This window comes from Eubalaena glacialis, chromosome 7 (genome assembly GCF_028564815.1).
Source record: "Eubalaena glacialis isolate mEubGla1 chromosome 7, mEubGla1.1.hap2.+ XY, whole genome shotgun sequence".
In the NCBI taxonomy this organism is placed as follows: domain Eukaryota; kingdom Metazoa; phylum Chordata; class Mammalia; order Artiodactyla; family Balaenidae; genus Eubalaena; species Eubalaena glacialis.
The window spans coordinates 79491700-79519287 of record NC_083722.1 but is presented as its reverse complement, the minus strand read 5'-3'; the positions used below and the strand labels follow the sequence as shown (position 1 = coordinate 79519287).

Sequence of the window (27588 nt, the reverse complement as noted above, 5' to 3'; positions counted from 1 at the left end):
AAGCTCAAAATGGCCATGGGACAATTTAAGCTTCTAATTCATCACACCATGATAATGTTCTTTGGTGGAAGCAACCTTCTTCTAGTGAGTTACTAGGTGGTTAAGTGAGAGAGACCACTCCCACCTCCTCTTCTCAGTTTCCTGATCCATGTATCCTTACTGAAGGGGAGATGGCACCATATATTGACCTGTGATTTAAGACATACACTGCATTCCTTTAGGACAGCAACCCAGCCTCTTTGGGTGTTGTCCCCCTGCTTTGGTGCTAAATCAGCATTTCTAGGTTATGGGCCCATTAATGGTCAAATGTGTCTCATGGTTGGAGGTGATGTTGTGCAGGCTGTCATATGATAGATAAGGCATTGTGTACGTCTAAGAATTGTGGTCCTGGAAGAAGTGCTGAAGAAGAGAAGTTAAATCCATAAAGGGAAGATTGTATCCTGTTTAAGTCAAAGCACTGACCTCTTCAAAGTCAGAGAAGTCTAATGTCATCAGTATTTCCCTAGCTAGCTTGTTAGTCTACCCAGGGCTCAGTATTGGCCTTTGTTGTGGGCAGATTTGGTACTTGGCTTGGTTGTAGTTGGATAAGCCTTGGTGAGAAGACTGTTTGACTGAATTGTGTATGGCCTCCATCCCTGACTGTGTGGCCAGTGAATTCCCTCTTCTAAGCAACATAAAGATCATAAAACATGTTAACTCTGTTTATCACCCTCCTACTTACATGTTCTTTTCTAGTACTTTAATTATGCTTTTTTTGATTAACATTAGACATTGTTTTAAAAAATTATATTATTATATTATATTAAAATTAGACATTATTTTTAAAAAAACATAGGCAATTATAAACAAACCTTTTTTATAAACAAAAATTTTTTATTTTTATATAAAAATATATACAAAAATATTTTTAAAAATAATGTTCTTTGTTCATTTCTTCTTACATCTCAAACTTTCCTTCTTAGCTTATAATTTTTTTTTTAACATCTTTATTGGAGTATAATTGCTTTACAATGGTGTGTTAGTTTCTGCTTTATAACACAGTGAGTCAGTTATACATATACATATGTTCCCATTATCTCTTCCCTCTTGCATCTCCCTCCCTCTCGCCCTCCCTATCCCACACCTCTAGGTGGTCACAAAGCACAGAGCTGATCTCCCTGTGCTATGCGGTTGCTTCCCACTAGCTATCTATTTTACGTTTGGTAGTGTATATATGTCCATGCCGCTCTCTCTCTTTGTCACATCTTACCCTTCCCCCTCCCCATATCCTCAAGTCCATTCTCTAGTAGGTCTGTGTCTTTATTCCCATCTTGCCACTAGGTTCTTCATGACCTTTTTTTTTTTTCCTTAGATTCCATATATATGTGTTAGCATACTGTATTTGTTTTTCTCTTTCTGACTTACTTCACTCTGTATGACAGACTCTAACTCCATCCACCTCACTACAAATAACTCCATTTCGTTTCTTTTTACGGCTGAGTAATATTCCATTGTATATATGTGCCACATCTTCTTTATGCATTCATCCGATGATGGACACTTAGGTTGCTTCCATGTCCTGGCTATTGTAAATAGAGCTGCAATGAACATTTTGGTACATGACTCTTTTTGAATTATGGTTTTCTCAGGGTATATGCCCAGTAGTGGGATTGCTGGGTCGTATGGTAGTTCTATTTTTAGTTTTTTAAGGAACCTCCATACTGTTCTCCATAGTGGCTGTACCAATTTACATTCCCACCAACAGTGCAAGAGTGTTCCCTTTTCTCCACACCCTCTCCAGCATTTATTGTTTCTAGATTTTTTGATGATGGCCATTCTGCTGGTGTGAGATGATATCTCATTGTAGTTTTAATTTGCATTTCTCTAATAATTAGTGATGTTGAGCATCCTTTCATGTGTTTGTTGGCAATCTGTATATCTTCTTTGGAGAAATGTCTGTTTAGGTCTTCTGCCCATTTTTGGATTGGGTTGTCTGTTTTTTTAATATTGAGCTGCATGAGCTGTTTATGTATTTTGGAGATTAATCCTTTGTCCATTGATTCGTTTGCAAATATTTTCTCCCATTCTGAGGGTTGCCTTTTCGTCTTGTTTGTAGTTTGCTTTGCTTTGCAAAAGCTTTTAAGTTTCATTAGGTCCCATTTGTTTATTTTTGTTTTTATTTCCATTTCTCTAGGAGGTGGGTCAAAAAGGATTTTGCTGTGATTTATGTCATAGAGTGTTCTGCCTATGTTTTGCTCTAAGAGTTTTATAGTGTCTGTTCTTACATTTAGGTCTTTAATCCATTTTGAGTTTATTTTTGTGTATGGTGTTAGGGAGTGTTCTAATTTCATTCTTTTCCATGTAGCTGTCCAGTTTTCCCAGCACCACTTATTGAAGAGGCTGTCTTTTCTCCATTGTATATTCTTGCCTCCTTTATCAAAAATAAGGTGACCATAGGTGCATGGGTTTATCTCTGGGCTTCCTATCCTTTCCCATTGATCTATATTTCTGTTTTTGTGCCAGTACCACACTGTCTTGATTACTTTGTAGTATAGTCTGAAGTCTGGGAGTCTAATTCCTCCAGCTCTGTTTTTCTTTCTCAAGATTGCTTTGGCTATTCAGGGTCTTTTGTGTTTCCATACATATTGTGAAATTTTTTGTTCTAGTTCTGTGAAAAATGCCATTGGTAGTTTGATAGGGATTGCATTGAATCTGTAGATTGCTTTGGGTAGTATAGTCATTTTCACAATATTGATTCTTCCAATCCAAGAACATGGTATGTCTCTCCATCAGTTTCTATCATCTTTAATTTCTTTCATCAGTGTCGTATAGTTTTCTGCATACAGGTCTTTTGCATCCTTAGGCAGGTTTATTCCTAGGTATTTTATTCTTTTTGTTGCAATGGTAAATGGGAGTGTTTCCTTAATTTCTCTTTCAGATTTTTCACCATTAGCGTATAGGAATGCAAGAGATTTCTGTGCATTAAGTTTGTATCCTGCTACTTTACCAAATTCATTGATTAGTTCTAGTAGTTTTCTGGTAGCATCTTTAGGATTCTCTAGGTATAGTATCATGTCATCTGAAAACAGTGACAGCTTTACTTCTTCGTTTCCGATTTGGATTCCTTTTATTTCCTTTTCTTCTCTGACTGCTGTGGCTAAAACTTCCAAAACTATGTTGAATAATAGTGGTGAGAGTGGACAACCTTGTCTTTTTCCTGATCTTAGAGGAAATGCTTTCAGTTTTTCACCATTGAGAACTATGTTAGCTTTGGGTTTGTCATATATGGCCTTTATTTTGTTGAGGGAAGTTTGCTCTGTGCCTACTTTCTGGAGAGTTTTTATCATAAGTGGATGTTGAATTTTGTCGAAAGCTTTTTCTGCATCTATTGAGATGATCATATGGTTTTTCTCCTTCAATGTGTTAATATGGTTTATCACATTGATTGATTTGCATATACTGAAGAATCCTTGCATCCCTGGGATAAACCCCTCTTGATCATGGTGTATGATCCTTTTAATGTGCTGTTGGATTCTGTATGCTAGTATTTTGTTGAGGATTTTTGCATCTATGTTCATCAGTGATATTGGCATGTAGTTTTCTTTGTGACATCTTTGTCTGGTTTGGTTATCAGGGTGATGGTGGCCTCGTAGAATGAGTTGGGGAGTGTTCCTCCCTCTGCTATATTTTGGAAGAGTTTTAGAAGGATAGGTGTTAGCTCTTCTCTAAATGTTTGATAGAATTCGCCTGTGAAGCCACCTAGTCCTGGGCTTTTGTTTGTTGGAAGAGTTTTAATCACAGTCTCAATTTCAGTGCTTGTGATGGGTCTGTTTATGTTTTCTATTTCTTCCTGGTTCAGTCTCGGAAGATTGTGCTTTTCTAAGAATTTGCCCATTTCTTCCAGATTGTCCATTTTATTGGCATAGAGTTGCTTGTAGTAATCTCTCATGATCCTTTGTATTTCTGCAGTGTCAGTTGTTACTTCTCCTTTTTCATTTCTAATTCTATTGATTTGAGTCTTCTCCCTTTTTTTCTTGATGAGTCTGGCTAATGGTTTATCAGTTTTGTTTATCTTCTCAAAGAACCAGCTTTTAGTTTTATTGATCTTTGCTATTGTTTCCTTCATTTCTTTTTCATTTATTTCTGCTCTGATCTTTATGATTTCTTTCCTTCTGCTAACTTTGGGGTTTTTTTTTTTGTTTTTCTTTCTCTAATTGCTTTAGGTGTAAGGTTAGGTTGTTTATTTGAGTTGTTTCCTTTTTCTTAAGGTAAGATTGTATTGCTATAAACTTCCCTCTTAGAGCTGCTTTTTCTGCATCCCACAGGTTTTGGGTCGTCGTGTTTTCATTGTCATTTCTTTCTAGGTATTTTTTGATTTCCTCTTTGATTTCTTCAGTGATCTCTTGGTTATTTAGTAGTGTATTGTTTAGCCTCCATGTGTTTGTATTTTTTACAGATTTTTTCCTCTAATTGATATCTAGTCTCATAGCGTTGTGGTCGGAAAAGATACTTGATATGATTTCAATTTTCTTAAATTTACCAAGGCTTGATTTGTGACCCAAGATATGATCTACCCTGGAGAATGTTCTATGAGCACTTGAGAAGAAAGTGTATTCTGTTGTTTTTGGATGGAATGTCCTATAAATATCAGTTAAGTCCATCTTGTTTAATGTATCATTTAAAGCTTGTGTTTCCTTATTTATTTTCATTTTGGGTGATCTGTCCATTGGTGAAAGTGGGGTGTGAAAGTCTCCTACTATGGTTGTATTACTGTCAATTTCCCCTTTTATGGCTGTTAGCACTTGCCTTATATATTGAGGTGCTCCTGTGTTGGGTGCATAAATATTTACAATTGTTATATCTTCTTCTTGGATTGATCCCTTGATCAGTATGTAGTGTCCTTCTTTTTATTTTTATTTTTTGTTCACATAGAAAAACACATTCATTTTATTTTGCAATGTTTGCAGTATACTCACTTTGCATGTCTTTCCCCTCAGGGTTAGCTGGAGCCTCATAAAGTTTGGTAACTCTGAGTCAGCTCCAAAGACAGTATATTCCCCATCCGCATCACACATCCCACATCTTACTTCTGGAACGATGAAGTGGTCCTAAGGTTTATACAGTTGAAAACAAAACCCAAGTCGGCATTCTGACAACATAACTCTTTACTGATCCATATGACGTTTGTCATTTTACCCTTTCCCCTCACTGTGTCTTTAAGAAAAGAAACTTTCCCCAAAATCCAGTAACTATTTTCCAGGGCACCCTGATGTCTGCTCCCATAGGCACATGTCCCTCTGCTTCGTAACACTCAGCACAGTGAAGACTTGTAATTAGTGATTTACTGTATTACCGTGCCTTTCCCAGCAGAGTGTGAGCTCCACAAGCAAGGGCTGATTCCTCTTTCACTACCTGTATCCTCAGCGCCAGGCATATAATGGTTGCCCAATAAATTATGTTGAGGGAAAGAAAATAAAAGCTAACCTTTAAAAAAATATCTATCATATGATAGCAGTTGGGGTGATGGTTACCTTTGGGGAAGACAGGTGGGTAGTGACTGGCAGGGGCCATGAAGGGGACTCAGGGTTGCTATCACATTCTATTTCTTCACCTGTTTACCTGGGCACGTTCACCACTTGGTCATTTATTGAGCTAAACTTATGATCAGTGTACTTCCTGCACTGAAAGAGAACCCAGAGACCCTCTGGTGCAGTGATTCTCTAGCCACACATCACTGGGGCATTCATTACAAGTGCAAACCCCCTGTTCTCCCACACCAGATCCTGACTCACTAAGTCTTAGGATTTGTTCATATGGTGTATCACACTGATTGTTTTGCATATACTGAAGAATCTTTGCATCCCTGGGATAAATCCCACTTGATCATGCTGTATGATCCTTTTAATGTGTTGTTGGATTCTGTTTGCTAGTATTTTGTTGAGGATTTTTGCATCTATGTTCATCAGTGATATTGGTCTATAATTTTCTTTTTTGTGATATCTTTGTCTGGTTTGGGTATCAGGGTGATGGTGGCCTTGTAGAACAAGTTTGGGAGTGTTCTTCCCTCTGTAATTTTTTGGAAGAGTTTGAGAAGGATAGGTGTTAACCCTTCTCTAAATGTTTGATAGAATTCGCCTGTGAAGCCATCTGGTCCTAGACTTCTGTTTGTTGGAAGATTTTTAATTGCAGTTTCAATTTCATTACCTGTGATTGGTCTGTTTATATTTTCTAATTCTTCCTGGTTCAATCTTGGAAGGTTGTACTTTTCCAAAAATTTGTCCATTTCTTCCAGGTTTTTCATTTTATTGGCATAGAGTTGCTTGTAGTAGTCTCTTAGGATGCTTTGTATTTCTGCGGTGTCTGTTGTAACTTCTTTTTCATTTCTAATTCTATTGATCTGCATCCTCTCCCTTTTTTTTCTTGATGAATCTGGCTAAAGGTTTATCGATTTTGTTTATCTTCTCAAAGAACCAGCTTTTAGTTTTATTGATCTTTGGTATTGCTTTCTTTGTTTCTATTTCATTTATTTCTGCTCTGATCTTTATGATTTCTTTCCTTCTACTAACTTTGGGTTTTCTTTGTTCTTCTTTTTCTAGTTGCTTTAGGTGTAAGGTTACATTGTTTATTTGAGATTTTTCTTGTTTTTTGAGGTGAGCTTGAATTGCTATGACCTTCCCTCTTAGAACTGCTTTTGCTGCGTCCCATAGGTTTTGGGTTGTTGTGTTTTTGTTGTCATTTGTTTCTAGGTATTTTTTGATTTCCTCTTTGATTTCTTCAGTGATCTCTTGGTTATTTAGCAGCGCACTGTTTAGCCTCCATGTATTTCTGTTTTTTACTGTTTTTGTCTTGTAACTCATTTCTAATCTCATGGTGTTGTGGTCGGAAAAGATGCTTGATATGATTTCAATTTTCTTAAATTTTCCAAGGCTTGATTTGTGACCCAAGATGTGGTCTATTCTGGAGAACGTTCCGTGTGCACTTGAGAAGAAAGTGTATTCTTCCGCTTTCAGGTGGAATGTCCTAAACATATCAATTATTTTAGAGTGCAAGGCTGAGACTGGTTCAATTCCTCTCTCCATAATTGAATTCACTCTGAAAAATGAATCAATCCTAAACTAGACAGCCAAGCAATAGTAAACATTGTTGGTAGGAGACATAAAAATAGTCATTATTTAAGCAAAATAAAACATTCTAAGTTAAATGGTTTTTGGAGTTTTAGATTAATATATCTAATAAACTCCTGTAGTTTCAAGTTACTGCTAAAACAGTAAAGGAAATATAATCCGTTGTCCACCGGCCTATGCCAACAGTGAAAGGAAAAAGTGAACTACAGAATGCCCTAAAATACTGCACTGAAACAATGTGCAGGGATGCTCCCCTCTACCACCCCCTCCCCCAGTTCCAGGAGAGAAATCAAGTGAAATAATAAGGACAAGCTTTCTTATCCTATAACTTTCTTCTCAAGTCCAGTATCAAAACTACCACCTGCAGGGCACAAGCTAGAAAGCTAACATTCCCTTCAAACAGCACTCAAAAAAGCCTTCTGAATTATATAGTGTGTCACTACGTTTAAAGCTAATTTCTCCTTCCTAGTTGCAAATACATAAAATATACCCAGAGGCTCAAGAGAGGTGGGCAGAGCTTTATAAATATTCATGTAAAACTAGCAGTTGTACATCATATTTCAGTAATTCAATGACAAATCATAAAAAGCATCTGTCTTTAATTTTTGTTGGTTTTAGGAAATAAATGGTAAAATATATACACTGTGGAGTCTTAATACCCCCATCATAGAGTGTGAATGATGGTCCGGTTGCGAAGCTCCTGGATATACTCTTTGGCGTGGGCAACTGCTGTCTTTGGTGCCTCAGTTGGAGGTGGAGGGCCTTCCACCAACTTCACAAAATAATGGCGAAAAACCTTCTCCATAATCCCAAAGCAACCTCTGCCGTGGTGCTGGATGCATTTCAGGTACTGGCCTCGCCCTGAGGTGGACTCAGCTATATATAAACTGGATCTGAATTCCACACTGTGGTCTCTCACTGACATATCTTGTGCTTTTAAGAGAACCTCTTTAATTATCTGGGCCCCTTTTGTGTCACTGAATTCCAGCTGAGCCAGAGCCTGGTCAGTGGACATTCCTTGTATCAATTTTGCCAAATACCACATCTTGTCTTTGCTGTACTTTATTTGTCTTCGAGAATAGTAGATTTCCCCAAGGCCAGCTTCCCCCTCAGATTCTGCATCCATAACGCACCCAGATGATCCAGTATTGCCACCGCCATCTTTCTCCCTCTCTCTTCGGAAGCCTCCGAGCGTATGTCCTTCTTTGTCTCTTGTAATAGTCTTTATCTTAAAGTCTATTTTGTCTGATATGAGAATTGCTACTCCAGCTTACTTTTGATTTCCATTTGCATGGACTATCTTTTTCCATCCCCTCACTTTCAGTCTGTATGCATCCCTAGGTCTGAAGTGTGTCTCTTTTAGAGAGCATATATACGGGTCTTGTTTTTGTATCCATTCAGCCAGTCTGTGTCTTTTGGTTGGAGTATTTAATCCATTTACATTTAAGGTAGTTATCGATATGTATGTTCCTATTACCATTTTCTTAATTGTTTTGGGTTTGTTATTGTAGGTCTTTTCCTTCTCTTGTGTTTTCTGCCTAGAGAAGTTCCTTTAGCATTTGTTGTAAAGCTGGTTTGGTGGTGCTGAATTCTCTTAGCTTTTGCTTGTCTATAAAGGTTTTAATTTCTCCGTCAAATCTGAATGAGATCCTTGCTGGGTATAGTAATCTTGGTTGTAGGTTTTTCCCTGTCATCACTTTAAATATGTCCTGCCACTCCCTCTGGCTTGCAGCGTTTCTGCTGAAAGATCAGCTGTTAACCTTATGGGGATTCCCTTGTATGTTATTTGTTGTTTTTCCCTCGCTGCTTTTAATATTTTTTCTTTGTATTTAATTTTTGGTAGTTTGATTAATATGTGTCTTGGCATGTTTCTCCTTGGATTTAACCTGTATGGGACTCTCTGCACTTCCCAGACTTGACTGACTATTTCCTTTCCCATATAAGGGAAGTTTTCAACTATAATCTCTTCAATCTCTTCTCAGTCCCTTTCTTTTTCTCTTCTTCTTCTGGGACCCCTATAATTCAAATGTTGGTGCATTTAATGTTGTCCCAGAGGTCTCTAAGACTGTCCTCAATTCTTCTCATTCTTTTTTCTTTATTCTGCTCTGCAGTAGTTATTTCCACTATTTTATCTTCCAGGTCACTTATCCGTTCTTCTGCCTCAGTTATTCTGCTATTGATTCCTTCTAGAGAATTTTTAATTTCATTTACTGTGTTGTTCATCATTGTTTGTTTGCTCTTTAGTTCTTGTAGGTCCTTGTTAAACGTTTCTTGTATTTTCTCCATTCTGGTTCCAAGATTTTGGATCATCTTTACTATCATTACTCTGAATTCTTTTTCAGGTAGACTGCCTATTTCCTCTTCATTTGTTTGGGCTGGTGGGTTTTTACCTTGCTTCTTCATCTGCTGTGTGTTTCTCTGTCTTCTCATTTTGCTTAACTTACTGTGTTTGGGGTCTCCTTTTTGCAGGCTGCAGGTTCGTAGTTCCCGTTGTTTTTGGTGTCTGCCCCCAGTGGCTAAGGTTAGTTCAGTGGGTTGCATAGGCTTCCTGGTGGAGGGGACTGGTGCCTGTGTTCTGATGGATGAGGCTGGATCTTGTCTTTCTGGTGGGCAGGACTGCATCCAGTGGTGTGTTTTGGGGTGTCTGTGACCTTATTATGATTTTAGGCAGCCTCTCTGGTAATGGGTGGGGTTGTGTTCCTGTCTTGCTAGTTGTTTGGCATAGGATGTCCAGCACTGTAGTTTGCTGATCGTTGAGTGGAACTGGGTCTTAGTGCTGAGATGGAGATCTCTGAGAGAGCTTTCGCCATTTGATATTACATGGAGCCGGGAGGTCTCTGGTGGACCAATGCCCTGAACTTGTCGCTCCCACCTCAGAGACACAGGCCTGACCCGGCCGGAGCACCAAGTCCCTGTCAGCCACACAGCTCAGAAGAAAAGGGAGAAAAAAAGAAAGAAAGAAACATAAACTAAAATAAAGTAAAGTTATTAAAATAAAAAATTATTAAAACTAAAAATAAAAAAATTAAAAAGTAATTAAAAAAAGAAAAAGAAAAAAAAAAGAAAGAAAGAAAGAAGAGAGCAACCAAACCAAAAAACAAATCCACCAATGGTAGCAAGTGCTAAAAACTATACTAAAAAGAAGAAAAACAAAAACGGACAGACAGAACCCTGGGACAAGTGGTAAAAACAAAGCTATACAGACAGAATCACACGAAGCATACACATACACACTCACAAAAAGAGAAAAAGGAAAAAAATATATATATCTATATATAAAAAGAAAAAAAAGGAAAATCAATAAACAAATCTACCAATGATAATAAACTGTAAATACTAAACTAAGATAAACATAAAACCAGAAACAAATTAGATGCAGAAAGCTAGCCCCCAGTCTACAGTTGCTCCCAAAATCCACCGCCTCAATTTTGGGATGATTCGTTGTCTATTCAGGTATTCCAGAGATGCAGGGCATATCAAGTTGATTGTGGAGATTTAATCCTCTGCTCCTGAGGGTGCTGGGAGAGATCTCCCTTTCTCTTCTTTGTTCTCACAGCTCCCGGGGTTCAGCTTTGGATTCGGCCCCGCCTCTGCGTGTAGGTCGCCTGAGGGTGTCTGCTGTTCCCTCAGGACGGGGTTAAAGTAGCAGCTGATTAGGGGGCTCTGGCTCACTCAGGCCGGGGAGAGGGAGGGGTACAGAATGCGGGGCGAGCCTGCGGCAGCAGAGACCAGCATGACGTTGCAACAGCCTGAGGCGCACCATCTGTTCTCGCGGGGAAGTTGTCCCTGGATCATGGGACCCTGGCAATGGTGGGCTGCACAGGCTTCCGGGAGGGGAGGTGTAGATAGTGACCTGTGCTTGCACACAGGCTTCTTGGTGGCTGCAGCAGCAGCCTTAGCATTTCATGCCCATCTCTGGTGTCCACGCTGATAGCCGCGGCTCGCGCCCATCTCTGGAGCTCGTTTAGGCGGTGCTCTGAATCCCCTCCCCTTGTGCACCCTGAAACAATGGTCTCTTGCCTCTTAGGCAGTTGCAGACTTTTTCCCGGACTCCCTCCCGGCTAGCTGTGGCGCACTGGCCCCCTTAAGGCTGTGTTCACGCAGCCAACCCCAGCCCTCTCCCTGGGATCTGACCTCCGAAGCCGGAGCCTCAGCTCCCAGCCCCCACCCACCCCAGTGGGTGAGCAGACAAGCCTCTCAGGCTGGTGAGTGCTGGTCGGCACCAATCCTCTGTGCAGGAATCTCTCCGCTTTGCCCTCCACACCCCTGTTGCTGCGCTCTCCTCCGTGGCTCCGAAGCTTCCCCCCCCACCACCCCCCGTCTCCGCCAGTGAAGGGGCTTCCTAGTGTGTGGAAACTTTTCCTCCTTCACAGTTCCCTCCCAGAGGTGCAGGTCCCATCCCTATTCTTTTGTCTCTGTTTTTCCTTTTTTCTTTTGCCCTACCCAGTTACGTGGGGAGTTTCTTGCCTTTTGGGAAGTCTGAGGTCTTCTGCCAGCATTCAGTAGGTGTTCTGTAGGAGTTATTCCACATGTAGATGGATTTCTGATGTATTTGTAGGGAGGAAGGCGATCTCCATGTTTTACTCCTCCGCCATCTTGAAGGTCCCCCGCCTTGGCTTATAATTCTTTATACTTTTAGAAGTTCTTTTGGTGTAGATCTGTTGGTGATAAACTCTTCAATTTTTGTTTCTCTGAAAATGTTTTTATTTCACCCTCATTCTTGAATCAACCGGTTTCAGGTAGAAAGTTGTTTTCTCTCAGCCATATATTATTTCACTAACTTCAAGGTTCTGCTGTTGCTGTGGAAACGTGTGCTATCTGGCTAATTATAAGTGACTAGCTTTCCTCTGTGATTGTTTTTATTCTTACTACAATGTACGGATGTAAATTTTATTTTATTTATTCTGCTTCCTATATGTATGAATTCATATCTTTCACCAATTCTGTATAGTTCTCAGCTGTTCTCTCTTCAAATATCACCTACCATTTGTGTCTCTCTTTATGGGACTGCAATTACATGTGTGTCTGTCCTCCATATTGCTTAACATCCCATACTCACTTTCCCTCTTCTAGTCTCTCTGAGCTATATTCTGGGTTATTTCTCTATTTATTCCTTCCAGTTCACCCATTCTCTCTTCAGTACTCTCTAATCTCTGACTAAACCCATTCATTGAGTTTTTTTTGTTTTTTGTTTTTGTTGTTGTTGTTTCTCAGCATATCATTGAGTGTTTTTTTAAAATTTAATTTAATTTATTTTTTATACAGCAGGTTCTTATTAGTTATCTATTTTATACATATTAGTGTATATATGTCAATCCCAATCTCCCAGTTCATCCCACCCCTCCTGTACCCTGCTTTCCCCTCCTGGTGGGCATACGTTTATTCTCTACATCTGTGTCTCTATTTCTGCCTTGCAAACTAGTTTATCATTGAGTTTTTTAGATTAACAATTATATTTTTTTGTCCTCCAAAGTCCAGAGTTTAGTTTGGATTTTCCAAATCTTCCTAGTCTCTTTTTGCGTGCTCTTTTTGTTTAATTCTTTTATTTATTTCTTTAAGCATTTTATAAACAGCTATTTTATAGTCTATAGTTAATAATTACAATATCTGAAGCCATTATGTATGTATATCTAAATTCACACTTATTCTCAGGTAATTCTACTGTCTTTCCCTCGTTGATGATTAGTTTCCTTATATGCTTGGTAATCTTTGTGGATTTATAAATGGCAAATATTAGTGGGAGCCATAAGTGACTAAAATAGAGATTCTTTTCTCCAGAGAAAATTTGTTTTTGCCTGTTCTGGGAGCAAGGGCTGCTACTAATCTAGGACCACTTAGTTCTTTTAATAATCCTGGTTTAATCAGGGCTTTCAGGTTAAGCCCCTCCAACTTGCCACTGGATTAGTTTCTCAGTTGTACAAGTGACCTTGCTGTTTGCTCTCAGAGCAACCCCTGCTATTTATGTGGGCTTTCAGCACACTATTCTGGTTTCAGCTCAGTTTTGGAGTTTTGTTTGTTTATTTTAGTCCTTTAGAGGTTTTCCTTACTTCCCATGAGCCCAACAATGCAATAAAAATTATGTTTTGAAAGGGCCCTTCATAGCATCATAGTCATGCATGTTGCTGGAAGCAGAAGTTTCTTATTTCATATGCCCAATGTGCACACACTATTAATAGAAATAATTTCTAAAAAATCTCTAAATATTTTGTCTGTCAATCTTAATTTTACAATATTGCTGCATTGTACGTTTTCCAGGATTTTCATTTTAACCCATCTCCCGAAGATTTTCAAGTGAAATCCCATTACTGATTACCAAGGATATGCAAGATGGTTTACCTTTTTCTCTTTTTTTTTTACTTAAAAATTACATTTATTCACATCTTGATATTCAGAGGAGACTTTATTTGAGTTGCTGTATTTTATGTGGAATCCAAGAAAAAGTAGGTTTGGGGCCTGAATTACAGAGAAAATTACCTCCCCCTCCCCCCACTTTTCTGTAGCAATTAAGTGCTGCTTCTGAAGATCATATTACTTTTAAAAAATAGGCTTTTCTTTTTAGAGCAGTTTTAGGTTTACAGCCAAATTGAGTGAAAAGTACAGAAAATTTCCATATACTCCCTGCCCTCACACATGCATAGCCTCCTCCATTATCAACACCTCCCACCAGAGTTGTACATTTGCTACAACTGATGAACTTACATTGACACATCATGATCACCCAGAGTCCATAGTTTACCTTAGGGTCCATTCTTGGTATTGTACACACTTTGGGCTTGGACAAATTTATAATGACATATATCCACCATTAGAGTATCATACTGAGTAGTTTCACTGTCCTGAAATCCTCTGTGCTCAGCCTATTCATTCCTAGCTCTCCCTAACCCTTGGCAACCACTGATCTTTTCACTGTCTTCATAGTTTTTCCTTTTCCAGAATGTCATATAGTGGAATCATACAGTCTGGGCTTACTTTATTGTTGTTGTTATATTTAAACATTTATTGAGGATTACTCTGTCTCAGAGTTGGCAACCTTTTTCTTAAAGGACCAGATAGTAAATATTTTAGACTTTCAGGTCTGTTGCAGCTACTCAGTTCTGCTGTTGTAGTGTGAAAGCAGCCATAGAAATACATAAACAAATGAATGTGGCTGTGTTCCATTGGAACTTTGATTGCAGAAATAGGCAGTGGGCCCATGAGCTGTAGTTTACTGACACCTGATCTATTCTAAGCTCTGGATCGTGGGTTTTTTTTGTTTTTTGTTTTTTGTTTTTTTTTTGCATATTGAATCTTCACTGATATTCACCAACCTTGTTTCGAAGGTTCTGCCTTCTTACACAGTCCACCAAAGACACAGTGGTCCACTTTCTTTCTCAAAAAAGCCAGGCTTTGCCTGCTTAGGGCTTTTACACGTGCAGTTCCCCTTCCTGGAATGCCCTTCCACATGCCCTATGTCTGCTTCCTCCATTATAGCTTCAGATCATAACCTAAATGCTTCCTGCTCAAGAGGATTTCCTTGATTTCCCTCTGTAAAGCCATTTCCCCCCACTTCTCATTGATACTTGCCAAAGAGTTCTGTCATTTTGTTTTAGAGCACTGACAGAAATTTGTAACTATGTATTTTCCATGACGGCAGGATCCATCTATATTCTGACTGTGTATCTAGAGCCCAGCACAGTTCCTGGCAAATAGTAGGTATTCTGGGTAATTGTTTGCTAAATGAACGAAGCAATCCTGTGAGGCAGGTACTGTTACTAGTATCCACCTTTTACAGATAAAGAGACTTCGGTTCCACCGAAGTAAGTAACTTACCCAAAGTCGTCTAGCTAGTAAGTGTCAGACCCCAGATTCAATCTGAGGTGGGTCTGTCTGATTCCAGGCCCTGTGCTGATCTCCAGTCCCTCTGTGGCCTCTTGGTTTCTTGTTATGTGCAGAGTTGAAGAACAAAGTTGCCCAGATACTCTTGGAGACCTGTCAAGGGAGTAAGAGGTGGGGGGTGGAGAGGTGGGCTTACAGAAGCCTGGTGTTAGTATCAAATGAACTGACTCAAGTTAAATAGGAAAAGGATCAGTTACTTAATTGCAAACAATCTCACTGTTAAGGTACAGCTTTATGATTCAGGGGTCAAAACAGTTTTATGCCAGCAGGATCCCAGTGTTCTTATGGTGGTGAAAGGGAAAGTAAGTAGGAAGGTTCCATTCTCAGTGGAGATCCAGGGCAAAGCAAAGTGCCCCAGCTTATCCAGGAGGTCTGGCAACCATTAAAGAGAAATGACTTCCTAAATTCTAACTGACAGGAGGACTGAATGCATTGTACCATCCAGGAGGCAGAGCCCCCATGCTCAGGGAAATGAATATGGTTTAAAAACTCATGGGATCTTTCCGGTCTGTCCCAAGCTTGGGAATTCAATGTGGAACACTTTTTTAAAACAACAATTTGAAAGAAAGTTAATGTACTTTTCTTGGAATTTTGTAAAGCTGTATTTTGCTTATTAGTCAGTGGAAAAACCTATATGACTAAAATATGTTTAAATGTAAGCTGGCTAATAGAACAGACTCAGGGCAGGAAAATAGACCATTTGAAACAAATCAACCATTAATTTCATATGTATTGCTTAAGAAAAAAGAAAACATTGAAGCAAAGTGAAAATGACATGATGGTCCATTTCAAACATTTGGTATATGTAACATAAATGAATTCTATGCAGTGATTCTGTGAGCTCAGCCAAACCATGAGAGCCAGCTTTAAGGACTTCATTGATAACCATGAGTTTAACACAGTTTTGCAGAATTATGTGTTAATTCTCTGAAAGGCATCAACTGTAAATAAGAATATATTACTTTGTCAAAGAAATAATCCATAAACAGAATAAAACTTGTCTGGGTGTGACACTGACTAGCACTTAACTTATGTAGAAGTGGTTGTTCCCAAAGAGAAAGACAAGATACTTATGCTCACACACATGTGTGTGAAAACTATCTGTACTAAGAAAAAGCATATTTTTACATCTTCCTGGATCTTTTACTTTTATGCAGTAAACATAATTCATCATTTTCCAAATAGGAATTGAAGTTACAATAAAGCCCATGTCTTCAAGTGTGTGCATACACACACACACACATACACGCACACACACACACACACACACACACACACCATGATTAATAAAAAATAAAAATTGAAAATGAAAGCCTTGAAAACCTGGAGGAAGTAACTCTGCTAACCACAAAGTCCTTTCTGATTACTATGATTGGTCATCAAGTTTGGCCCTGAACTCCCTGGCAGGCAGGGCAAAAAGGGAAACAGGATAAATTGTACCATTTTTGTTATTAGAAAGGAGGAAATGGACCAGTTCCTGGAGATAGAGATTTTCCTGGCACCAGATATTAAAAACAGTTTCTTGTGTGTGATTTTCTATAGGAATATTGAACCACATAATGGATAATGCCCTCAACAGCCCTTTCCAGCAAATGCAGATGTGGTTTTCATAGAGCTGTCTCCTGCAACAACCCCCAGTAAAAGCTGGTACCATAACATTAAGTGCAACGTAGAGAAGGCACATTTTGTGAGAGTACTGTTTCTTATTTCCATATTGTGAAAGGTACATGGTTTTGCTTTCAGTGCATATTTTAAAGGTCCAGAGAGAAATTCTAATTTGTTTGCCTATGTTGCAGAGATCTGGCATTATTCCTATACCTAGGCATTTCCCCATGGATTTTTGCTTGGGCATATCACGTATTAAAAACTTTCCAGTCACCACCATCTTCTAAATGTTTTGAAAATTCTGAGCTAGCACTCAAGTTCTTCTGTTAGTCTGCCTTTCTCTTTATTCATTAATGATGTAGTAAGGTTTTCAGTAATTTGGCTAAGTGCAGACAGAGGCCCTAAATTATATGGTTATTCATAGGAAGAATAGTGTTATTCATAGGAAGAATAGTGTCAACCCTTTCATCAGATTCAGTGTAAATTATTTCTGCTTTATCTAGGCTTTTCTACTTGTTTTTAATTTTAATTTTTTATTAACAATATTATTTTGTTATCATTATATTTATATAATCAATATGTCAAACTAACATGACTTGTATAACAATCAAAACACATTTTTTTGGTCTCCTACTGCCCCTTTATACATTTAAACAGTGAAGGAAACCTTCTTCATGGCACTGGAAAAAAACTTAGCAGGCCCAGTATCTTTTTTGCTCACTCTTAGGCAAAAACAGTCCTATAGACACTCTAAGACACAGACATTCTGTAATTGGACTGTTCACCTGGGTTTTTCATTAGCAAACAATCAACTGAAATGTACTCAAATGAAGATGTTAAAGATTGGTTAAATCCATTAGCTTAGAAAGGCTAATCGGGTAGTTCTCACCTTTTTGTGTTCACAGCATTCTTTTTTTTTTTTTTTAATTTATTTTTGGCTGTGTTGGGTCTTAGTTTCTGTGCGAGGGCTTTCTCCAGTTGTGGCGAGCGGGGGCCACTCTTCATCGCGGTGCGCGGGCCTCTCACCCTCGCGGCCTCTCCCGTTGCGGAGCACAGGCTCCAGACACGCAGGCTCAGTAGCTGTGGCTCACGGGCTTAGTCGCTCCGCGGCATGTGGGATCTTCCCAGACCAGGGCTCGAACCCGTGTCCCCTGCATTGGCAGGCAGATTCTTAACCACTGCGCCACCAGGGAAACCCCACAGCATTCTTTTAAATTCTATTATTATGTGGACATATCCATTTACTGTCCAAGGCTCAGACTTGTAGCACTACCAAGCATGGTTTGCCCATGTACCAGTAAGACATGAACTTTTGCTGGTGATGACTTGACATTTGCCTTTCCTCTCTTATTTCTTAATTGCCAAAATGACACTGCACTCTACATGGTATCCCACAACCCATTCAGCTTTCTAGCCTCTGGAAGACTTGGCGGTCCTTAGCAGTACAGAGCCTCATTTGTGGCCAGTGGAGAGCTGCCAAGGACTTGGTTTTGCCTTGTCAGCTTTGGGAAAAATCATGTACACTCATTTGTTAGCTCATCCTATATTGGGGAAATGATAAATGTGAGAAATTGTCTAAGATTCCAATTTGCATGAAGATGTTGAATTTTATCCAGGTTTCCATTATTGTTGTTATTGGGCATTGTATATTCACGGGTGCACTTCATTGCTGCATCCAGTGGACAACAAATGGAAATCAAAGGAAGTTTCTTCAGCAAATGTTTATTGGATGCCTACTGTGAACTGAGCACAGGGGCGGGTGATGGAGTGTGGGGAAAGAGGTTGGTCAGCTCTCTTCATTTTAGGAGCACAGTAGCCTAAAGAAGACATAAACATTTGTCCACACTAAAATTATCTATTAAAAAGATAGTGGATAGCTTAGTACACAGCAACTTTTCGATGTCTAGCTTCAAGAACTAAACAACACCCTCTCCACCCTCTGCCTTCTTGCCTGCGCCCCTTATTGGAAGAGATGGGATTTTCTTTTTTGATTGTCCAGAGTTTTGCTGAGTTAGCAAAGGCAGTGCAATTTGCCCAGTCTTAACCTCAAAGACTGCAAGGGGAGTCAGTGAAATATTGCCCAAGCCCAGCCTTGGGTTAGCCATGAATTATGCATTGTGTATTTAGACTATTCTACTGTTATAGTCTGTTTATCTGTTGACTTCCACCAAGATTTAGGGTTTTGTTGTACTTAATAACTTGCTTTATTTTGTTTGACATGTATTTTATGTCCTCCATGTGCATGGATACATAAGATACACAGTCGTGGGTGAGGGTCTGAAGAGAAAGCCCAGCCCTGGAAGCACTAACTTTGAGAACTCTGGGGGAATAATTTTCACATACTTTTTACCCTTACAGAGTGCTAATCAATATGATGAAGAATCAGAGTTTTCCCTGTGAACTACTCCTCGCTTTGCCCCTCTCCAGAAAACAAAACAGTTAAAGGAAGGGAAGGAGAATGAGTTTAGGTTTCTCTTATTTCTAAATTTTGATTCTTTTTTTTAAAGCTGGTCCTTAAATTTAAAAGATGTCAAAAAATGTTCAGTTTATTCCATATTGATGTTCGGTATTGACCACAACTAAGAATTTCACTGTTTTAGGCCATATTCTAATTGTTGATTCTTACTCTTTTATTAAGTCCTATATTCAAAATTGTGATCTGGTGGGGTAGTATAGGGTTTGGCATGTCTCACAAAATAAAAACATCAATGTGAAGGCACAGATGACACTTGATTTTAGCTTAATCTGAAAAAAAAATCTCAGACATTTCTCCATTTGTGTTTAGGAATTTTGAAGCTGTTAAAGGAGAAAAACAAAGTAAGAACCATACTGAGAGTGTTTGTATTTGATATGGTGCATTACAGGTCTGAGAGAGAGGAATATAGGCATATCTTTTTATGTCTATTTATATTTAGCAATTATTTCTAGACTTTTCAAAGCCTATTTTACTTCCTTGATCATATTTCCTTAATAAATATGATCTTTATTAAAACAGAGATTTCAACCTCTAAAAGACTCTCCAAATGGAATTAAGTGTTTACCCAGCCCCTAGTTTCATCAACTTCCTCTTCCCACCACAAGTGTTTATGGTATCTAGGATAAAATCTCTTTCCCCCTATTTAGTCACAAAGAATTAGATAAACGCCTAAAATAAGGACAATTTACATATGTGTAACTCTCCCCAGTTTTAAGAAGCTCTCTTTGAGTCCTCTAAAGACTCCTGTTGGACAGAAGAGGAGCAGAGTCAGGAGTCGTACCCCTTCCCCCACCATGCCCCCATGCCCAAGGTCACACTCATCAGAAATGGAGGATCTCATTTTTTAAATTGAACCCAGGTCTTTTGACTCCAGAGTCTGTGCTCTTTGCTAGGCTCGATCTTTCCTTTAAATAGAAAACCAACAATGAAATAGGTGTTCATTGAGTGTTGTATCCCATTTAGTCAAAAAACATTTATCTACTCTGTGCCAGGAATGTGGCAGGCACTGCGGATGCCCACTGACAAACGAGAGACCTCAGTCCTTAGCTTTGCTGAGCTCACAGTCTGGCTGGGAGATGGGCCAGTGTCTCAGGTTGGGTTTCCCCAGAAACAGGCCTTCAGGCAAGGATTTAGGAACAAGTAACTTATCCAGAGGAGGAGAAAGTTGAGATATTCACTCTCCATCTTTATTCCACCCTTAGCTGAGGGATGCTCCCAGGAGCATGAGCTTTTGGTACACCTGGCCTATATGTGCAGGGCAGGCTAAGAAGAAGCCTTCAGGTGGTGTTGCAGGTTTCCACAGTAGGACTCTGTTGGCAAATTCTGTGGTTGTGAATGCTGAGGGGATGAGAGTGAGGTGCTGGCCAGAATGTCTGCCACAGGGAACCGGACAGCAATTTGTGATTAGTGTGCTGTGGGAGGCTGCACGGGCACTGTAAAGCCATCAAGGAAACCTTTCCAGAGAAGCCAGCAGTTCCCTGAGACCTGTAAGATGAGCAGAATTAGGCCGGCAAACGCTGGGGTGGAAAGTGTTCTAGGTGAAGGGAACTATAAGAAGTTCCATATTGCTGGAGTATGGTGAGAGATGGGCAAGGCAAGGTAAACAGAGGTTGATCCCAAGAGCCCTGAAAGCCACAATAGAGAATTTGGACTTTATCCAGTGGGCAATAGAGAATCATGGAAGGCTTTTCAATGGAGGCATGTCATGATTAAGTTTGCATTTGGGGAAGATCCTTCAGGCTTCAGTTCAGAGAACGGAGGGAAGAAGTCACAGTAGGAGATTAGAAGCCCAGTTAAGAGTATTTTGCGGTAATCCAAGCTTGTGAGGCTAAGTCATTGCCTTAAATCTGGGCAATAGAACAGCCTTTCTTCAGGCTGATGAGTCCCAACAGTGTCAACGCTGGCTGCCAAATCAAATCATATTGATGCCAAAAGGTCTCTTGGCCTTGTCAAGGGATATGGATGATGGCTCTGGAACTTCTCTTGCCTTTTTGCATCACCAGTAACCTCATGACCCTCTATGTTTGATCATTTGCTTAAATAGGAAAGTTTTTATTTCCTTTTTCAAAAATGTGGCTAAATTTTTTTTTTAACTCTATCCAGTTTATTATCCCCAGATTACAACCCTGTGCCTTTCTCTTCCAGTGTTCCTTGTGAGTTCTTCTCAGACTAATTGTTTGAAAAAATGATAGCAATTTTACCTGACATAACCCTGCACAATGCCTTTTTCTTTCTTCTTGCACATAAATTATTTTCTTTCATTTATACTGAATGTTTTTTCTTTAAACTAAGTTGTATATTAGGCTTATTGTCAGCATCCCTATAATTTCTCTATGCATCAGTGTTGTCTTTTTGGCTTAGAAACTCCTAAGGGGCCTCAGGTCTAATCTGTATAAATCTTGCAGAATAGTAGTAAGTACAAAATGTACTGCTCAAGTAAGTTTGGTGCTGTTGACACTTTGTTTTCAGCTTCTCTGAGCATAAGGCTCCTGTGGATTTAGAAAGAACATAGCATCCATGGCCCCAAGATGCAGTTAACAAAGGCTCTCTGAGGCAGTTCAGGTGGGTTCTTCTGTTTTTCTACTTCTGTTTGCAGGACAATCATGGTGGGTCATAAGTTACAGGACAAAATTGGGGACATCTAGTATAAACCACAAATATTACACCTAAGGCTAGTGTTATATTCTAGAGCAATGACAATGAAACATTGTAACCTCCACGACAAAGATAAATCTTACCAAACTGTTGAGTGAAAGAAGCCAGGCACAAAGGAGAAGAGAATGTATGATCCCATAAAGTCCAAATAAGCACAACAAATCTATGGTGTTAGAACTCATGACAGTGATTACCCCTGTTAGGAAGTGACTGAGGGAGTGCACAAGAAGGCTTTTGAGTGCTGGTTATGTTCTGTTTCTTGGGATGGGCACTGGATACACACGTATGATCACTTTGTGAACTGCGTGGAGTTGTACATTTATGATGTGTGAAGTTTTCTGTATGCATGTTATTCTGTAATAAATTAATTTATTTAAAAACAAAACAAAAATGAAAATGGAAACTTCAGGCCTCGGAACTGAACAGAGCTAACTTTCATGGCCATTTACCCCAGCCTATATATGTTTGTATCTGGGAAACCAAGGCCCAGGGAAGAGGAAGGGTATGTTTAAGGCCTTTGACCAACTACTCAGCTGTGGAATTGATATGGTGCCCAAAGGGACTTAGCCATTGCTCCTGTCTCTATATCATCCTAACTACTTGATGGGCTTGGTATATCTAGATGAGAAATGAGGAAGGAGACTGAATTCTTAAGGGAAATAACCTCTAAGATAAAAATTCACAGGACAAAAGGATCAAAATACCTTTGTGTTGCTTTTTGTTTGCTTTGAATTGTCTCCTGTCCTCCCACTGTAGCTAATGATCATACCGGGGAGAAACAGAGGAGATTTCATGGGCCCTTTCCTAGCACATGGCCTGGACTCAAGATACTTTTTGAGGAGTGTCTCCTGCTGCCCAGTGTTTAAGGAACTGTGAGATTGTCCGTGGAGATTGTGGACCATCTTTTAAGGCAGACATGGCTCTTCATCCCAGCTGGGACTGACCTAACCCCTGCCACATTCTCCTTGACTTTCAGATAAGAGACGGGAGGTAGTAAGACTTGACCTAAACAGTATTTGAAGAAAATGGATTTAACTGGGTCTATGAGGGATTAGTTAAGAAGCCTCTCTTCTCCCTTCTTCTAGGAAGTTTAATATAGAAGGTTCTGGAAGTGCTGGCTTGTTTTGTGTGGTTACATAATGAAAGGATTGCAAGAATGAATGTGCTCTTGGTGTCGTAGTCAGTAATACTGGGGGCTGGGTCGACATCAAAAATCTCCCAGGGTTGGAGAGGTCTCTTTCAGACATAGCTTTCGTATCATAGGTACTAAAAGGTCCTAGGAATCAGAAAGCCTCTGTGTTTCAGAAACTACCATGAGACTTCTTGGGGCTTGAGCTGTGCTCTCGTCTTGAATATTTGATGTTGAGACTCTTTTGAGCCTGTAGGGGTAGTATTGTCAATGTGGACTGGTAAATCTTCTCCAGTGAGTTCTTATGATTAATAGATATCTGTTTGGGGTCTTTGTAGATTTACTGGAGAGAGGAATGTTTCTTATCTCTCTTGTTCCTATTTCTCATTTAAAATAAAATGAAATATTAGTGAGTAAAAGATCTTATATGAGGTAAAATGCATAAAAAGTTAATAGTGAAATATTCATGTAAGAAATAATTAAGATGCCAAGTCAGGCCCTGTATCTGAATGGAGATGGCTGAGCTTGGCTAACAACAATAAAAATAGAAGTTATTTTTTAGCAAGCAAGCACTGGGCTTTATCTAACATATGTCTCATAACAACCCTACTGGGTATTAATAGACATGTACTATTCTTATCTCCATTTTACAGATGAAGAAATTGATGCTCAAGGACACTGAGTACCTTGCCTAAGGTCAAGATCGTAATTAAAGGAGCTAGTATTAAAACCAAGTTGTCTCTGACCCCACAGGTCATGTTGCATCCATACGTATCTAGGACAAGGACTCAAAGCATTATATTTTCTCCTGGGAGTGACCTTTCTAAGAGCTGAGTAGATCTTTCCTTTTGGATACAGGCCACGGGCATTTTTCATTATTCACCATCTTGAGGGAGATGCTGCCGTTGTTGTCCTTGGGTAGGGCTCATTCAACTCACCCTCCAATCCAGCTACAGCCCAAACCTGGAGCAACATTTCCCTCGGACTCTGGCTTAGTGACGGACATTCAGAATGGTAGGCAGGTATTGGTCAAGACTTTGGAGTGGATAAATTTTGGTTCAGATGACTTTTATCGTTCTAAGCCTCAGTTTATTCATCCATAAAATGGGAATAATAATAGTACTTATCCAATGTAACAGACTTACTGGGAAGGCTTAATTAAACATTTATGTAAAATACCTGGCACAGTGCCTGGCTCATAGTAAGTATGCCAAAATTATAGATATTGTTATTTATAATCAGCAGCAGCAGCAGGAGAGCCTTATGCACACACCTACACTCACAGTCACACACACGGAATTAATCGTGAGGCCAGACTCTAGCATGAAGAACCAGAGACTGGACTCTCTTGCCCCTCAGGAATGAACTCAATGGGCATGGACCTTGGCACCAAGAAGGCATTTGAATAATTTTCATGACATTGGGTTCAGTGTGTAGAGGGCTCTGTAATTCCTTCCAAAATTCATGGTTAAGCAAGGCTCTGGCTTTCTCTAAAGAACCCCCCTACCTTCCACCATCCCACCATTCACACATGTTCCACAGAAGGACAGGACTCGACTCATTTTTTATCAGATTTGCAAAAGAAAATTATTCCACTGTATGTTGGCATATTGCAAGCTAAATGTGACATAGTATGGAGAGTTAAACTCAAATGATGAAGGAATTAAAAGAAATTCCCACATCTAAAACAGATGTACAGGCAGGATCCATACGTGGTAGTCAATTCATGATTTAAGAAAATAAGTGAAAGGATAAATGCACATTTCAAGATCTAAGTCTTTGTTCAATATTTTAAACACATGGTTGATTTCAAAGTCCCTTTAACCACTGAGTTGGAAAGCAAACCACTCAGAAGTAGCTGGCACCTTGGAGGAAAGGATTAGAATTCCTTGTGTCCTTGATATGTTAAAGAAGTGATCAGAAACAATCAGTCTGAATCCAGTTCAATGGGGCAGGAGAAAAACAAACTCTGTGAGCGGAAGGTGGTAGAGATCTGGCTTTGTGTAGATCCAGTCAAGACAGCCCACCCCAAGTAGAGGCATTGCTGAAAGTCAGGGGCACTTCTAGGCAGCATTAATGAGAAGCTGTGGACTATACAGGTCTCAGGAGGCATCTCTCACTACCTCTTCATTGGCACAAGACAGAGTACCCTTCAATGCTGTGAGAGATTCACAGAGTAGGAAAGAGTTGAGGTTGAGGAACGCAGGGCATTAGGGGGTTGGGAAGTGCGGAAAGACAGTCGATGTAAAGACCGTGAAAAGCAACTATTGCCCATGGAAACAGGATGAAGATATAGTCTCAAAATTATAGCACAGGGATTGAGGTTAGCTAAAAGAAGAAACTGAGAAAATGTGGGGGGAGAAACCTTGAAACTTTATAAGTTTAATAGCATCTTTTTTTTATAATAATTTGAAGTGAGATTTAGTTAGATGGCAAAGGATGGTGCTGGTTAATTTTCTGAAGACCCTTTCTGTCATCTAAACACTCAAAGGCTAAGCAGGAATATTAAGAAAGTCTTCTGATCTGGATTTATTTTAAGGTTCTCCATGTGTACCCTGAACGATCTCACTTCCCGGTGGTTCTTTTAGTCATTCTGTTTGGGTCAGATGTTCTTTTTTCAATTCCTGTGTAGCAATCCTACCATTCTTTCAAGGCCTAGCTTAAATGACACCTCTTCCAAGAAGTCTTTCCTGCAGCTGGAAGTAACCTTTACCGTTTCCGAACCCCCATAGTGTTGTACTACGGTTCCCTCCCCTGTGATGCTTTCTGTCATAAAAATCTTTGGTTATTCCTTTAAATGTTCTTGTTATCCAGAATTATCCACATATATTAAGTGTTAAGTAATATATGATGAAAGGCTAAATGAACAGCTTTTTCTTTTGTTGGCACTTGTGAAAACTAGCTTTGGTAGCAACTTCTGGCCACATGCAAAGGACTAACTCCTGACAAATAGCAGGAGACTAAGGGATGTTTCCCAGTTGGCTTCCTGTGGATGGTGATTGAAGGACAATTTGAAAAATCAAGGAAGACTTCACCTGTGTGATTGTGATTTGTGCAGACTTACTTTATTGGTGTAGAACCCACAAAACCTAGAAAAATGTGGGAGGGAAAGGGAATAGTAGATGTTAAAACTTAAAGGGTGAAGAAAGCTTACCAAGGTGTCATGTTCGAAGAGGGACTCCAAACAATGAACAGACCAGGGAAGGCTTTTTTACCTACAGACATAATTTATGAGTTCCTATGAAGTATTTCAAAGTCTCACAGAGCTCTGTTGTTGATATGACTGGTTTGGGTCCTATGACCTCATCAAGGCAGCATTTTTTTACACAGTTACATAAGTTGGTGACCAATATGAAGAACCTTGACAAGCTCTATAGAAACTCTTGAAACTCTTTCTTTTTCTGAAAAGATGGATAATGATGAACCTCCGTGGCAGATCTCAAATCACAGTTCCCTCTCAACCTTCATTCTATTCCTCTGTGGAGTTAAAGGGAAAATCACAAAGTCGGGGGAGACAAATCAGAGTTCTCTGAACAGAAACAGAAAACACACATGAGCCCAGAAACACAGGATTTTACATAACCTATGAAAAAATTACTCCTCAAAGACAGTGGTCTCTTTCAGCCTATTCAAAATGAATTTTATCTACTATAACAAGTATTTTTCCCCTCTAGAACAAAAGCATCCTAGTTTAAGATAATATCTTAACCACATGTAATTAATTTTAAAAAGTTTTTTGAATTTAAAGACATGGAATGTGGTAACCCATAGTGGTTAGGGGTGAAAGATATAGAGATGTCATGGAAGCCAATATCATTTTGGATATTCGACAGCTAACCCTAGTTTCTTAGTTACTGTCCAATCTTTTTAATGGCCACCTGTGGCTTTCAGTGTGGGGACCCCACCTTGGGAATGTGTGTTTGGTGATCTTCGCGTTATCACCTGTAGGGGCAAAGCTATGATGTTTTGTCACCCAAGGCAGATGAGTATTTTCCCTGTGTTCTCAAGGATGGGCATTCTCCAACCTCAGTAATCCTAAGTGATAGGCACACTGAGAGATGCTATCAGTCTATCTCGGAAGTTAACTTGCAGATAAGCATCATATTTTTAAATGGCATCAGCAGGGCTTCCCTGGTGGCGCAGTGGTTAAGAATCCACCTGCCAATGCAGGGGACACGGGTTCAAGCCCTGGTCCGGGAAGATCCCACATGCCGTGGAGCAACTAATCCCGTGCACCACAACTACTAAGCCTGCGCTGTAGAGCCCGCGAGCCACAACTACTGAGCCCGCATGCCACAACTACTGAAGCCCGCATGCATAGAGCCTGTGCTCCGCAACAAGAGAAGCCACCGCAATGAGAAGCCCGCGCACCACAACGAAGAATATCCCTCGCTCGCCGCAGCTAGAGAAAGCCCGCACACAGCAACGAAGACCCAATGCAGCGAAAAATAAATAAATAAATACATTTATTAAAAATAAATAAATAAATGGCATCAGCAGAAAAGTTTTTCTTTAGGGCTGTCATTCTAGGGGAAAGAACAAAATATTTCAAAAAGTAAATCCCACATTTCTCATTACTTGAGAATTACTTGAGATTGAATCAGTTTAGCACTAATTGTGATAAGTGGACTGTTGGTATGAGAAAATCAATATTTGTTTATAAAATAGTTTTAAAAGTAACAGTCAATGCTAAGGTAAATATTTATTGGTAGTATAAATATTTGTTCCTTTTTATCCATGGGGAA

General features: G+C 39.5%; 1 protein-coding gene and 1 pseudogene across 1 annotated transcript in view; one reads left to right on the top strand and one right to left on the bottom strand.

The window, feature by feature from the left end:
• Window positions 1-27588, top strand: part of ERC2 (ELKS/RAB6-interacting/CAST family member 2) — a 940128-nt gene that overhangs the window by 630151 nt on the left and 282389 nt on the right. The window lies entirely within an intron of this gene.
• On the bottom strand, window positions 7683-8269 carry LOC133094753 (large ribosomal subunit protein uL22m-like; annotated as a pseudogene).